We start from the raw sequence: 14,822 nt of genomic DNA, 5'->3' as shown, positions 1-14,822 counted from the left end.
CTCCCTCCTCCCCCAAGACGTGGAGACAGGGAGTTGGTAGGGGGTTATCACTCCGCTCTCCCCTACCCCGTTTCTTCAGGCTTCTGCTCAGGGAGACCTGGGACATAGCCAAGACCCCGGCTGTGGGCTCCCTGGGACCCCTTTGTGGGGTGCCCCTGCCCAGGGGAAGACCCTGTCCCCAGGGAGGAGGTTCGTGACTATCTGGGGGCTCTGAGTGTGCTGTGACAGGAGGCAGTTGGGGATCCATGCCCAGGCTATCCTGGCTGTGCCTAAGGCCCCCCAGGACAGCACTTGTGGGGGTCACTGCACCTAAGGCCCCCCAGGACAGCACTTGCTGGGGAGGGCAGGGGGCACAGCCAGATGCTGCCCTGGCCACTCTCCTGCCAGCCCCGGCCTCTCCCAGGAGGAAGTGTACTTTCTCTTTTGCTTGTGAGTTTCTGTTCATTTCAGGACAAGTTGCCTGGGAACCAGAGAGTTGGCCACGGCTGGAAAAGGGTCTGGGAAGGGAATTGTACCGGCTTCACCTTTGAGTCTGGCCCTGCGGGCAGGGCTGGGGTCTTCAGTGCCGCCTTTTGAGGTCTGAGGGGGGCGTCACTTCCCCCATGTGACTTCATGGCTGTGAAACGTGGGTGGCGCAGGCCACAATTCTGCCTTCGCCCCGACTTCCTGGGGGGCGCCCGCCTTGCTCTGCTGTGCTTTCCTGAATGGGATGAGGGGGTCTCCGGGTCTTGGGGAGGGCACAGCAGCCGCAGGACAGGAGTGTGGACACCCTGGCCCCATTCTGGAGAACTCTGGAAAACCTGGCCGATTACCTTGTAATTGTTCCCAGCAGTGAGGAGCGAGTCTGGGCCCGGGAGCGGCCTCCAGTGTTTGTTTTGCCTTCTGGTTCTCCAGGCCAGTGGTAACCAAGGGCCGCTTCCCCTTGGAGACGGTGGAGCTTGCTCGGGCCAGGGCTGACCCAGCCCAGGCAAGGCAGGCCTGGGGACACAGCAGGGAGGCCCCCTACTGCGGGGGCTCTGGAGGTGCTGCCCTCACCCCTCTTCTGTCATTTTTCCCCCAGTGGTGAGGACCTGTGGGGCTTTTCTCCTGGGTCTTTTCCCAGGCACTTGCCTGGAACATTCGAGAACTCCAGATCCCCCGGTAGGTATCTGGGACACCATGAGAACGCTCACTGGCCAGCCACATGTGGGTGGTCTCGGGTGGGGCGTGGACTTCAACTAGGACTCAGGGCCGTGACTGACCGCCAGGCCAGGTTCTGGCAGGACCCAGGGTCCTGAGAGAATTCCTGGGCGAGTTTGGAGCCAAAGGAGAGGTGCTCTGAGACGGCGGCAGTGGAGGCCAACCAGGGAAGGCTCCGTGGAGGAGGGGGCACTGGAAGATCCCACACAGATGGGATTCCTGTCAGGTGGGGTTGTTTGAAGTGAAAAGCACGTCGTTATAACTCATGTGGTTCTTAAGAACTAGCAGGGCTGGTGTGGCCACTTGTGTCTAAGGGACCGTTGGAGAAGCTGAGAGGGCCTGTCAGGGGCTTGGAGGTGGAGAGCGGGGAGCCTGTGAGGAGGGGAGGGGCCTCCAGCAGGGTTGCCCTGACCTCTGTCTTCCCAGACCCCGAGTGATTGACAGCTTCTACAGGGTCTGGGCAAGGGGATCACAGCCTGTTTATGTGCCCCGCCCCCCATTCTTGTGGACCTGGTGGCAGGACAGGGGATGCTGCCTGCTCCTTCCGTGGCACAGGTCGGCCTCTAGATGTGGCTGGTTAAGGTCAGTTGTATTTTAGGATTGACTTGGAGAAGGATGGAAGCCCCTCCGCCTTTTGCTTCTCATGTGTGTTTCCTCCAGCCCCCCACCTCAGGAGGACTCCCACCAACAGCGCTGAACCAGCTGGGCACGCGGGTCACCCAGAGGTCTGGGGCCAGTGCCATTCAGGGCTGGTAGCCCGAGACTCTGCATTTCCAGCAAGCTCCTGGGTGATGGTCTGTGGGCTGCCCTAGGGTCACCGGGTGCAGGGCACACAGTGTGACCAGTTCCCTCGCCCCTACAGGAACTGTTCTCAAGAAAGGAGACAGACTCTCCTTGGGCAGGCTCTCACTCCTGTCTGGTTTTCCATTTGGGGGCCTAGAGAAGGGGTGCTGTCAATCAGCAGAGGAGGGGCCTGGTGGGGAAGGCAGGGACACTGGTGTTTGGGGACTGGCCCGAGCCCCGCGGTCTAACTTTCACACGGATTCCTGCCACCGGCCCAGCTGCCGATACAATTAAACCTCAGTGATTCACTGTAGTGCATTTCAAGGCAAGGCGTTGTGTTATGAAAACGTGGGTCCCAGCGGCTTGTTTTGTTGGCAGGTCTTGCTGCCTCAGCAGAAAAGAGGCGCTTTTGATATGGGAACGGAAACTTGGGACCATGTTAGAAATAGTGTGTTCGGCGGAGAGGACGTTGGTCCTCCTCCAGCTGTGGAAACTCCACGCCTGGCGGGAAGACGGCAGCCTGTGGGGCTGGGGAGGGTCCCCACAGCACCTGGGTCTGTGGTCTGAGCCGCCTGTGCTGTGATGTGGCTGGCCTTCCCTGCCACCGAGGGGCGTGGGACGCAACCGTCCCCTGCTCACCCCTCTGCCTGCAAAGGTAACATGCTGCTGTTTTTTATTTTATGGAAAATCCAGCTCGCAGAGGAAATACCTTTCTCAAGGCACCCTGTCTGATGTCGCGGAGCAGCTCTGCCCAGCAAGGCGAGCACATGAAATGCACATTTGTAGTCCTCATGTGTACCTGGCCGCGGTGCGGGGAGGCAGAGCGGGAACGGGAGAAGACTGTCTAGCTCAAAAGGCCAGTCCTGGGCTTCAGTTTCCAACACTGGGCTGACTCTGCCGGGACAAGCAAGTGCCTCTGTTCTTGTCTCTTCCTCTTCCGGCCCTGATTGCTGTCCTGGACTAGCCCATTCAATGGATATTGGGCCAATTTCCCTTTTTTCCAGTTCCCCTTTTTTCCCCTTGTGTTTTCAAAATGTGATAAATGGAATAGGCACACCCCAGATCCAAGTTACTTTTCTGAGAAACTTCCCGCAGTGCTTAGGTCCTGGCCCTCTGGCGTCAGAACAGAGAAGCAGGGCGCACAAACCCCTCCCCACCAGCACACTGCAGACCTATGCCCAAGCTGCCACTGCTTCCCAAGGGCATGGGGGAGGCACTGGGGGAGAGTTCGGAGATGCGGGCAGAACCACCGCCAGCAACCCCTTCCCCTGAAGCTTTTGCACTCATTGTTCAAATGATTGGATGTTGCCTGCCTCCCCCCCACTAGACAGTAAGCTCCCTGAGGGCAGCAAGTTCTGCCTATTCTGTGTATCCAGTAGGTGCTTAATACTTTTGGAATGAATTCCAGCCCTGAGGCACATTATTTGGACTTGGGTGTTTTCCCACTGTTCACCAGCTGAACATTGCCAGACCATCTCTCGGGTTGGGTCACTTCTGCCGGTGACATCTTGTCCATGTTGTTTGTTCCTTCCAGTTTCCCCTTGGGGAAGATGTTTTCTAGCAGTTCAGGGGAAGGCCTCTTCTCCTTTCCTGAACACTAACCACGTTGGCCTGTGTTTTTGTTTTTGTTTTTGTTTGTTTGTTTGTTTGTTTTTTGAGACAGAGTTTTGTTCTTGTTGCCCAGGCTGGAGTGCAATGGTGCAATCTCAGCTCACTGCAACCTCCACCTCCCGGGTTCAAGTGATTCTCCTGCCTCAGCCTCCCAAGTAACTGGAATTACAGGTGTCCGCCACCATGTCCAGCCAATTTTGTATTTTTAGTAGAGATGGGGTTTCTCCATGTTGGTCAGGCTGGTCTCAAACTCCCGACCTCAGGTGATCCGCCCACCTCAGCCTCCCAAAGTGCTGGAATTACAGGTGTGAGCCACCGGGCCCAGCCTAGTTGGCCTGTGTTTTTGAATTGGCCACCTTGTTGAGGCACTTAGGGACTGAGAAACAAAACAAGGTCTTGAGAAGCTCATTCTAACCTGTCTTAGGGGCTTAACAGATACTTGTGGGATGGATGAGCAAGCAACTCAGCGCACAGGCCTCGGATGGTCGAGTTCTCAGCCGGCTTCCCATGTTCCGTGTGAGCTAGCCTGGCCAGGAGAGGATCCGTGGGCATGGCTGTGCCAGGCCTGTGAGTGATGATCCCTCCACCTGAGAATGAAGAAATGCAGCCCATGAGAAGAGGTTTGCATAGCGACAAGTCCAGAGACCCTGTGATCAGCCTGGGGCACCCCTAGCTGTGGGCAGACACTCCATGGTACAGCTGATAGTGGCGGTCAGGCTCCAGCATCATCCGTGGGAGAGCACGGAGGATCCCGGGGGCTGGGTGATTCCCTGATAGCAGAAGGTAGGGCCTTTGCCAGTTTGGAGCTTCCTCAGGGTGTCGACCTGCTCAGTGAGAAAGTAGGTGCCTAGGAATCCAAACATTTCTCTCCTGCCTCATCCTGCCTCGTTCCCAGGGTAGGGATCACCCTGACATCGGTTCTCCCGTGTCCTCATCCCCCGCCAGCCCGCAGGGTCATCCCCTCCCCAGACCACAGTTTGGGCCCAGGGGTGGAGATGCAGGCACACATCCCGAACTCCGGAGAAACTCGGTCTACAGGTGCTGTCTCGGGGCAGCAAGGGCTGCCAAACCACGGCACTGCACTTTTTCCTTTGGAGAACAGAAAGGGGAGGGGCAGAGGCCTGGCCTGCAGCAATTCTGCTCTCAAAGGCTCTTTACTCCCCACATCTGAGCGTCGTTAAGGGTGTCCTTTTGTGTAACTCTGGGCTAACAAGCCCAGTCCAACCAGCCAGGTTGTGCCTCTCTCTGCCCTGTGCCTCTCTCTGCCCTGCACCCCCATCCACCCCCACCCCCTGTCCATGTGGATCTTGGAGAGGTGGACATTTTTCATCCATTTATTTATTTATTTATTTATTTATTCATTTATTGAGCTGAAATTCACCTAACAGTCATCTTTTTCAGAGTACAATTCGGTGGCATTCAGTCCATTCACAATATGGTATATTACCACCTCTGTCTTGTCCCAAAACAGTCTGATCACCCCTAAAAGAGGCTCGAGTCCCGAAACAGTTTCATCACCCCTAAAAGAGACCTTTGCCACTTCCCGTCCCCCTGCTTCCTGGCCCCAGGCAAGCACCAGTCTGCTTTCTGTTTCTATGGATTTACCTATCCTGGTCATTTCATCGAAAGGGAATCATACAATGTGTGGCCTTTTATATCTGGCTTCCTTCACATTAATCTAAAGTTTTTGGGGTTCATTCACACTGTAGCATGCACTAGTACGTTTATGGCTGAATAATATTCCACTGAATGTGTATACCACAATTTGTTTATCCATGCGTCCATCGATGGACATTCGGGCTCATCCATTTGTGTTTTTGCAACAGTAACAAAACAACAGTAAAGAAATTTAAAAGGGAGGGAACTCATAAGCTCATCACTCTAAACACAGCGACATTTTCATTTCTCCAGGCTCCTTTCTACCTCTCTCCTGAGTATGCCGATACAGTTTTTTCTAGGTTTTAGTCTCAGGGCAGATGCAGTTATGACCCTTTTTTCACTTGACATAGGAAACCTTTTCCCTTGCCCTCTTGTACAGAGATCCTTCCCATTAGCAGGTTTTTTGTTTTTTGTTTTTTTGAGACAGAGTCTCACTTTGTTGCCTAGGCTGGAGTGCAGTGGCGCAGTCTTGGCTCACTGCAGCCTCAACCTTCTGGACTCAAGCAATCCTCCTACCTCAGCCTCCCAAGTAGCTGAGACTATAGGCATGTACCACTACACCCAGCTAATTTTTGTATTTTTTGTAGAGACAAGGTTTCCCTATGTTATCCAGGCTGGTCTTGAACTCCTGGGCTCAAGAGATCTGTCCACCCCAGCCTCCCAAAGTGCTGGGATTATAGGTGTGAGCCACCACACCCAGCCCCCATTAGCATTTTTGGTGGGTAATACTCCACTTGCTAGCTGGGGAGGCACTTCCACACTCCTTGCCTTATCCTATATGTGATGAGCTGGTGCCATGCCATTCTGGCCCCCAGGCCTTTCTACTTGCCTGGGAAGTTGAGGATGAATTTATTCACTGCCCTTGAACTTGCTGGGACCCTCCCCTCTTGAGTGTTGACCCGTGTGTTCCAGGTTGATAGAATTGGAGGAGGGAGACCTCTGGCATATAAGAGGAAGTGCCCGAAGGTTACTGTGGCCTGAAAAGTATGTTGAAGTCCTTTTTTTATTCACCACCTGCCTGGGAGGCCCCGGGATTTACCCCTCCCTTGGCATCCTGCTCAGTTCCGTGAAATCCCACACGGGAAATGGTGATTGGGTTGCACAAGGAGGCGCACAGCCTAAGTCCTTTTAGAATCCTCTCAGGTTCATTGGCCGAGATCCAGTCGAGGTCCAGTTGAGAAACCTCCAGTCCAGCTATCTCCACAGACACTCCCCACCACCCTGGGCTTGCCTCAGTCAGTTGCAAATATCAGGAACCTGGAGGTGGGTTACTTGGACACTTGATTTTCTTCTAAAAGTGGATGGTGGGGCGGATGGTCCCGAGGTCCAAGATTTTGAGAGCGGTAAGAGGAGAGGTAGCTGTGAACTAAATTAAAAGAAGCTGCTCTAAGGCCATCCTGTTATGGAGAAATAATTAACTCCCCACACATGACCGTGATTACAGCAAACAGCCTAGATGTCCATCTAGGAGGGAATGTCACCAAAATTATAATAGCACATAATGGGATATTATGCAGCCACTAACATAAATTTCATGGAGGAGCTAATATATTACGATGGAAAAAGCAAACTGTGGATTCGTATCTGCAGTGTGATCTTTTGCTGTAAATAGACTATTCTCATATGCACCAGAATGTTCTAGAAGGACACACCTCTGTGCTTCCCTGGGCAGTAGGTGAGAGGAAACACTATGCTTTTTACATTTCTGTATTGAGATTTCTTATGAGAATGTCTAACATTTGAAATATTTCATATCAAGATAATTTTTTTAAATTCTGGTACAAGTGTAATCCTGATAGTTTTCATTTAATAGAGATCTGAGATTCTAAACTGTTGAGGCATCATTCCTTGAAACCAGTGGTTCTCAATCTCTGGCCTCATCATAGTGCCCTGGAGGGCTCTAGAATTCAGGCCACCCCACGGAGTTTCTGATCCAGAAAGTCTAACGGGGTCAGGAATTTGCATCTCTGAGTTCCCAGGTGATGCTGACTGATGTTGGGGGTTGAGACCCCACTTTGAGAACCACTCCTGTAAAACAGGGCCTTTCCTGTTTTCCTCACTGCCAGATAGAGGGAGGCCTGTGGGTCTGGTGACGGGGCCAAGCAACTTGGGTCACCCCTGTGAGCTGTAGGACCAGCACCTGCCATGGCATTCCCCAGCTGAGTGCTCTCTCCTGCACTTGGCATTCAATATTCCAAGCTATCAGGTGTCCCCCGATAGCCTCAGGTGTTGAGAGGCAGCAAGGGGAGGGCAGGGAGCGGCATGTATGAAGCTCCTACTTTGTGCCTGGAGCTTTAGTTAGGCGATTCTATGGTGAAATCATGAACATTGCCCTTCCTATTCCCCCAGGTGGTTTGAGGGCAGCCGCCTGGGCCTCAGGGGGGAACGCGTGGATGCCCGGCCCCCTGACTCTCACTGGTGATGAGTCCTGAAATCTCTCTGGGTTGATGCTTCCTGAGTCCTCAGATCCTCTCCCCAGCCCCTTCCTGGTTACCCTTCTGCTTATTATCCCTGGAGGGACATGAGGGTGACCCAAGGACCACTCCCAGAGGTGACCTTTGCCAGCTGGCACATCCCACAGAGAGAGGTCAGTGTGTCACTGCCTCCCATTCAGGCCTTGGCACCCTGAAAGCCTGGGTTTGGTTGGATCCCCTGTGTCCAGGAGACTGCCTTGTTGGGGGGAAGTGGCAGACTTTGGATGCACTCCAGCCTCCTCCTCTCAGCCAGGCAACCCTGAGCTCTGGAGTCCCTCGGGAGGCTAGGCTGGAGCAAGGCCCTTCCAGAGAACCAGCTTCTCTGCAGAGCCTCCTCCTGGGAGTCACTGGGCCCACCGGATCCACCCTGCCTCGAGCTCCCGTCTCCTGCCTTCTGGGGAGCTGCTGGGGATCAGAGGGCGAGGAGCACCAGGTCTCTGAGCCTGTCCCGTGGGCATCCTGTTGGTGGCTCTTTTCTTGGAGATGTGGCCATGGAGCTGCTCTTGGCCCTGCCTTTCTGCCTCCACTCTTTGGGGCGCCCCCACCTCCTGTGTGAACCAGGTGGACCCAGTGTGTGACCCCCGAGACCAGGCAGTGTTGGTGGTCCATAGTCTACGTTTTATTCCCATTGCCGTGGGACAGCATGTCTGCTGCTATCTGGGTCACCTTTCGGGAAGGTTGCTGTTTGTCCCTGGGGTCCCTCCAAGAACTGGCTTCTCGTCTGCACCAGGCACAGTTCGTTGTCCTCGTCACCCTGCCTAGGCTACAGCTGCGATTTATTGTAATTTTCAGTCTCTGTATGAATATCATGCTGGTTTCCCAGGCCGTGGCTCCACTGATTCGAGCCCTCTGAAAGTGCTGTGAGTCATCTGGGCCCTTCCATAGGCGTTTACAGCAGGTGCATTTTGGGTCTTTTGAGGTCAGGGGCTAGAGCTCTGGACCGTGTGGGATTTTCTCTCCAAAATCACTTGTCAGAACTTTCCAGAAGGATCCTGTTGATTCTAGGGGCACAGACTTATTTTTATATCCCTGTTTGAGGGGTCCCTCCTCAAGTTGGCGGTTGGTAGGGTGAGGGGTGGAGGGTGGTAACCACGTGTCACAAGCCCTGCTGGTGGTGGCCCCTTTGCCAGGGGCTCCATGGCCCAGCCAGCACGGAGCATTCCCTGAGCCCTTCCACCACCAAGAGTGTCCCTGCCACTCATGTTCAGGATGCTGGAGGGAGCACAGGAGCCCAGTGAGCAGGCAGAGCCCAGGCGGCGGCTGAGCCAGGCTGCAGAGGTTCATTCTGATAAAATAGCAGATCGCTCGGGGCATGTTTCTCTTGCAGAATCCTGGGCTGCCACCACTGGTGTGTGAGACGGGCGGCAGAGGGAGGGAAGTTACGTGATCTTCAGGTGAAAGGAGGCTTTATAAATAGGTCACCTTGTTCCACATCCTGAATTTCATTCTTTCCCCATCCTGGGGCAAAACAATGGTTTCACTGTTCTGGGGTTAGTCAGACACTGGGGGGGAACCGGGCGTAAGGAGGAGCGTGAGTGTCTGCCACTCCCTGGTGACGGACCCACCCCTGTGCATCCCTTACCTGCCCTTTCTGTCCGTTTGTCCCCAGTCGCATTGGCTACATCCCCAAAAGAGGGTGTAGCCGCTCCTTCAACAGACCTCTTCCTAAACACCACCATGAACAGGTAATTTTTAGTGGAAGCGAGGCTCCGGGACAATTGATCTGAAAGCATTTTGGGGGAAGGTGGGGTCTGCAGGGTTGTGGCTTTAACTGAAATGCCACTGGGGGGTTGCAGGCAGGTGCTGTGCAGTCTGGCCTGTCTCAGCCTCTCCCAGGGTCTGCTCTCAGAGCCTCATTCCCCCTCCCCTCCCCTTCCCTGGAGTGGGTCTGTCGGGGCCGGAACAGCCACCGGTGTTTCTGATGGGGCCGCCTCACCTGGCCTTTGCCACGTGCACAGCCGCTGTGCAGCTGCCACCTGGCTGGGTATGGGGACAGACCAGCTGTTCTCTTCTTCTTGTGTTCTGGGTCAGTAGAGAGAGATAGCTGCCCCATTTTTACTGGGCTAATCAAAATCTGTAATTTTGAAGCAGTATAACCGGAAGTCTTGGGATAGATCACTGTAGACATAATGTCCCTCTTTGGCATGGCCTCAAAGCTTCCCCAGGATTCTCATCCTTTATTTAAATACCCTTCTGCCAGGCTGGGCATGGTGGCTCACACCTGTTATCTGAGCACTTTGGGTGGCCAAGGCAGGAGAATTGCTTGAGCTTGATAGTTAGAGAGCAGCTTGGGCAACATCGCGAGACCCTGTCTCTTTAAAAGGAAAAAAAGCATTTTAAATGCCCTTCTGCCAGTTATGGATCCTTAACACGTACCTTCATGGATAAAGCATTCAGGACAATAGTGCCAACACATTACGCTGTGCTTGCTTTATAAAAGCAACACAGGTGCAGAACTTGTAGGAATTGCTTTGGGAATAACTTGTTCTTGCAAACATAGTGCGTGAAATCATTGTTTCTCAGCCTTTGATTCTCTTTTGTGTGCTTAAACATCATTTTAGTTTCAAAAGGAATACATGCATTTTAAAAAATTCAATTCAAAGCATTTTTTCCCTCCCACCCACCAGCATTAACCGTTGTGAAAGGTTTGATGTTTATCCTTCTAGACCTTTCTCTGTACCTACAGATAAATGTGCACAGAGAGAATCTTTTTAAATTCTGTTCTTTCAGAAACGGCATCATGATCTGCGTGTTGTTCTGCAATTTGCTTTTAAAAATGTGACAGCATTGCGATACATTTTCTGTTGCGTCACCACTTTGGAGGGGCTGCATGGAGCTCCATGATGTGGACGAGGTGGGACTCATGCTGTCCCCAGCATCTTCACCCTCATGCCCCTGTGCAGGCCTGTAGGGTTTGGTGGACAAGAGCCATGGGTGATTATTGGGCATTTTGCACATGGACAGGACAGGGACTGCCTCGTTGCACCTGCACACCTAGAAGGCTGTCCCAGTTCAGGATCTGTCCCCCTTCAACACACACCCACGCTGTGTAGGAATGTCCTTTCCCCACATCCTTTGCAGTCCCTGCAACTTTTTTTTTTTTTTTTTTTTAAACAGAATCTCTCTCTGTCGCCCAGGTTCGAGTGCAGTGGCACGATCTCGGCTCACTGCAACCTCCGCCTCCTGGGTTCAAGCGATTCTGCTGCCTCAGCCTCCCGAGTAGCTGGGATTACAGGCACCCTCCACCATGCCCAGTTAATTGTTGTATTTTTTAGTAGAGATGGGGTTTCACCACGTTGGCCAGACTGGTGTCAAACTCCTGACCTCAGGTGATTCACCCACCTCGGCCTCCCACGGTGCTGGGATGACAGGCATGAGCCACCACGGCAACTGTTTTTAACCCTGTGCATGCCACAGCACTGTCTCGCCCCTGTCTCGGTGGTAGTGCTGTGTCTAGCATCACATTCCTCTCTGCCTTACATAATGAAAGCAAACTGTGGCTGTATCCAGAAGGCACTCTCCAACCACAGGGGCCTGCCTTGCCTCTCCTACCACTCCAGGCTCCCTCGGCCTTCAGAGAGAATGGCTTCCCTAGATCATTAAAGGCTGAAGACAGGTGCCCTTCACCTGTCCTGGGTCTGGGACTCCCAAGCAGTGCACTTCGGGGATGCTTTTGACTCCTCTCCACCTGCTGGGGATCAGCATTCATTTCCAGGCTTTCTTCCCTGTGGATCTGCAGACCTGGCTGCCCCCGCGTGGAGGAGCCCACGAAACTGGAGGCTTTGCGAGGTTCTTTTCTTCCTTCCTACTAAGATCTGGGGCCCCCAGCAAATCCAAAGATGGCCCCTTCCCTGGACCCAGACAACCTTAAATGGCTGTTCAAAGCTGGCCAAGGGAGTAGGGGCTTTCGGAAGCTCATCTGCTTAGAGCCCAGGCTGCCACCGGGAAATCCAGTACGGACATACAACTCTGGTGGGTGTTTGGGACCCCAACCCACCCCCGTCCCATGGCTGCTCTGGAGACACTGGGTTGAGGGCTTTTGTCCTCAAAGGGTGTAAGGGACATCCCCTTTCACTCATGCAAGAATGTGTGTGTGTGTGTGTGTGTGTAGTGGTGGGGTATTCCTCCTGCTGGGGGAAGAAGTTCACTGAAGCCAAACCCCAGGGCTTCGTGTCATCTGCTGTCCCTGCAGGTAGCCCCTCCCCCTTCTCCAGAGCTTTTAGTAGCCTTCACTGTGTTGTAGGAAAGGCAGAATCTCCTCCAGGCTGTGTATCCCTCTACAGGGGAAGCCAAGGTGACTCCAGGGCCGGTGGCTGCTCTCTGGCTCTGAGGGTCCGGGCGGTGGTTCCTGCCTCCATCCCATTTTGCACTCCTCTCTGCTTCCCCCAGCCCAGCCCTCCCATGCATGAGACAGACGCTCCCGCCATGTGCTTGACTTTGATATTGGTGACGTGTCCTCTCCCTTTATCCCCCCATCTGCTTGTGGCACGATGGGGCCCGAGCTGTGCCGGGCCAGGACTCGGGGTAGGTGAGTGTGGGGTCAGGGGGTTGTCCCAGCTGAGCTCAACCAGTGAGGCTGAGGGACATGGAGCATGAGAGGCTGAGGCCTTGGTGCCAGCGCCATAGATGCTCGTCAGATTTGACAGCTGATCTCTGACACGAGGCGTGCAGGAGCGTGGGTGTGTGGACGGCTCGCCTGCCTTCCTCCGGAGGAAGCTCTCCACGGGACATGTCCTGAGCAAGTGTCAGGGAACTCGCGTCACACACAATCCGCCACCAGCATCGGCTCTTCGACCCAGATGAGATGCAGCTGTTCTCCGTGACTTACGGCCTCTGGGCCAGTTGTGTGAGGAAGGTCCTTTCGGGAGCTCCCAAGCCACTGTTTTATGGCTGTTTTTCTCTCTTGACCCTTCTTGATCTTTACTTTAATCTGATCTTATGGGAAAATGTTGCTAGGAGTTCCTGACCCAGAGTGACTGGTGAGCTCCCTGATGCCCATGAGGAGGAGGGTCTTGCAGTTAGAGCTCCTGCACACACAGATGTATACACACAGACACACTCCACACACGCAGACACATGAAGACACACGACATACATGTACATACACGCACACACATATACATGCATGCACGCACAGCACACACATATGTACACATGAATACATACCACACACATATACACACATCCAGACACACCACACACACAGATACATACACACCTCACATATCTACACACACACATGCATACCGCGCATACATGCACACACATACACATACACACTCTTTCTCCTGGTTGAAATACCCTCACGGCATTCATGCCTGTGATGAGGTAACAGCCTGGTCTTCAGGAAGCACCAGACACTGGACCCCTGCGTGCGACAGCTGACCCTTGCAGCCTGAGGGCTGCGTGCAGTGAGAACTGTCATTATTTAGAGTGAGTAGAGTTTGGTGGGGCAGGAGGGGTACAGGCCAGGAACTGGTTTGTTGTGGGGCTTGGCTGAGACAGTTGTGCAGAGGAGGAGGCAGGTGCGGTCCTGGGGACATGGTGGCTAATGCAAGAATGTGCTTTTGGGGATAAAAACTTTCACTAAGGGAGTGGAGAGCAGGCGCCGCCGGCCAGGGCACTGCCTGGACTGTGACACCTCTGTTAGTCTCAGCTGCTGCCCTTACTGTCAGTGTGCAGGCACACAGAGTACACGTGTGTGTATGGGTGTACACACGTGTGTGCATGTAGGCATGGGTGCTTGCATGTATGTGGGGGGTGGTGGTGGCAGCAGCAGGGCCACATCTGTCCTCTGCTCTCCTGTTCCAGCCCTGCAGGGCAGTACAAGCCACGCCCTTTGTGGCTTGTACTTTGCTCCTCCTGGGTGGGGATGAAGGCTGAGTCCTCCCACCTCCTGGAAACTCACCAACTGCTCAGCAATGCCAGGCCCCGAAGCTTCTCTGGTGCTGCTGGGCCCCACAAGGCCTAGGCATCTGCATTTGCTTCTCAGAGCAGCAGTAAGTGGGGGTGGTCCCAGAGCGGGGGCCTGTACTGTTCTCCCAGCTCCTGCCTGAAGTGTGGTGCCCAGTGCTGGATGCCCTCCAGGCCCAGGGATGTCCGTCTCGGTCCAGTGTTAACAGGAGCCATCCAGGCACCTGTGAATGTCACTCGGCACCTGTGGGTGGTACACACCCCCCATCCTGAGCACCATGTCCAGGAATTATGGTGATCGTATTAGCATTTTTCCATGGGTTTACAACAGGGGTCGGCAAACTACAGCTCCTGGGCCAAATCTGGCCCACTGTCTATTTTTGTAAATAAAGTTTTATTGAAACACACCTATGCCCATTCATTTACATATTGTCCGGAGGGCCTTAAATAGTTACTATCTGGCCCCTTATGGAAGAAGTTTGCTGACCCCTGGTTTAGAAGGGACCTTAAACTTGGTCTGCCCTAACCCAGCCTTCCAAGTCCTTGGGTCTTGGCCCAAAGGCAGCGTCCCTCTGTTGGGCCAGATGTGGTGACCAGGAAGACGGGAGAACAGTGATCTTTGTTCAGTGAATGGAGCACAGGCTAGGAAATAAATGAAAGTGGAAATGCAGTGACGCCAGCCCCCTCTGGAACACTGTCTCCACTGAGTTTTAGGTAAGTGTGTGACAGATGAACGAGCAGAAGCTTGGAGAAGCTCGGGGTGGATCTTGGTGGCTGGAGCTACTGTCTCGGCGCATGAGCTTGGAAGCTTCAGGAAACAGGGCTGGGGAAGCGCCCGCCGGGCTGCAGTTCCAGGGGAGGTGGCGAGTCCAGCTCCTGGGGACCCACAGGAAGGGTGGATCTGTGCGGCCACATTTTAAAATAGAAGGAGGAGGACAAATGGATGGCTTCAGCGTTCCTGCACAGCAAGGAGGTGGCTAGGTGTGGACAACAGGAAGGTGGGAAGGCACTGTCATCTTTAACCATAGCCTGGACACAGGGCGGGTGACAGATGAGTCAAGAGTAGCCCCAGGGCCACCACAGTGATTGACCGCCTGGGTGGTGACTCAGATGGCAGAAGTGGCCGGGTGGGTGGGCCACATTCCCTGGGGTACCCTTGTGAGGGAGTCACCCCACAGTGCTGCAGGCCCTTTACCTGCCTGC

The 14,822-nt window shown here is 54.0% G+C and overlaps 1 protein-coding gene across 5 annotated transcripts in view; it reads left to right on the top strand.

Moving 5' to 3' along the window:
* The window catches only part of LOC105479077 (splA/ryanodine receptor domain and SOCS box containing 1), a 75,045-nt gene that overhangs the window by 44,798 nt on the left and 15,425 nt on the right, over positions 1-14,822 (top strand). The window contains exon 1 of one of the 5 annotated variants that reach the window (XM_011736906.3): positions 8,810-9,391. The exons of the other annotated variants lie outside the window; for them this stretch is intronic. The gene's annotated coding sequence lies outside the window, so the exon portion shown is untranslated. Of the gene's footprint in view, positions 1-8,809; positions 9,392-14,822 lie in introns of those variants that run through there. 5 annotated transcript variants of the gene reach the window in all.

Source organism: Macaca nemestrina, chromosome 1, assembly GCF_043159975.1.
Source record: "Macaca nemestrina isolate mMacNem1 chromosome 1, mMacNem.hap1, whole genome shotgun sequence".
NCBI lineage: Eukaryota > Metazoa > Chordata > Mammalia > Primates > Cercopithecidae > Macaca > Macaca nemestrina.
Note: the sequence above shows the minus strand (reverse complement) of the source record. Positions and strands in the feature narration are given on the sequence as shown.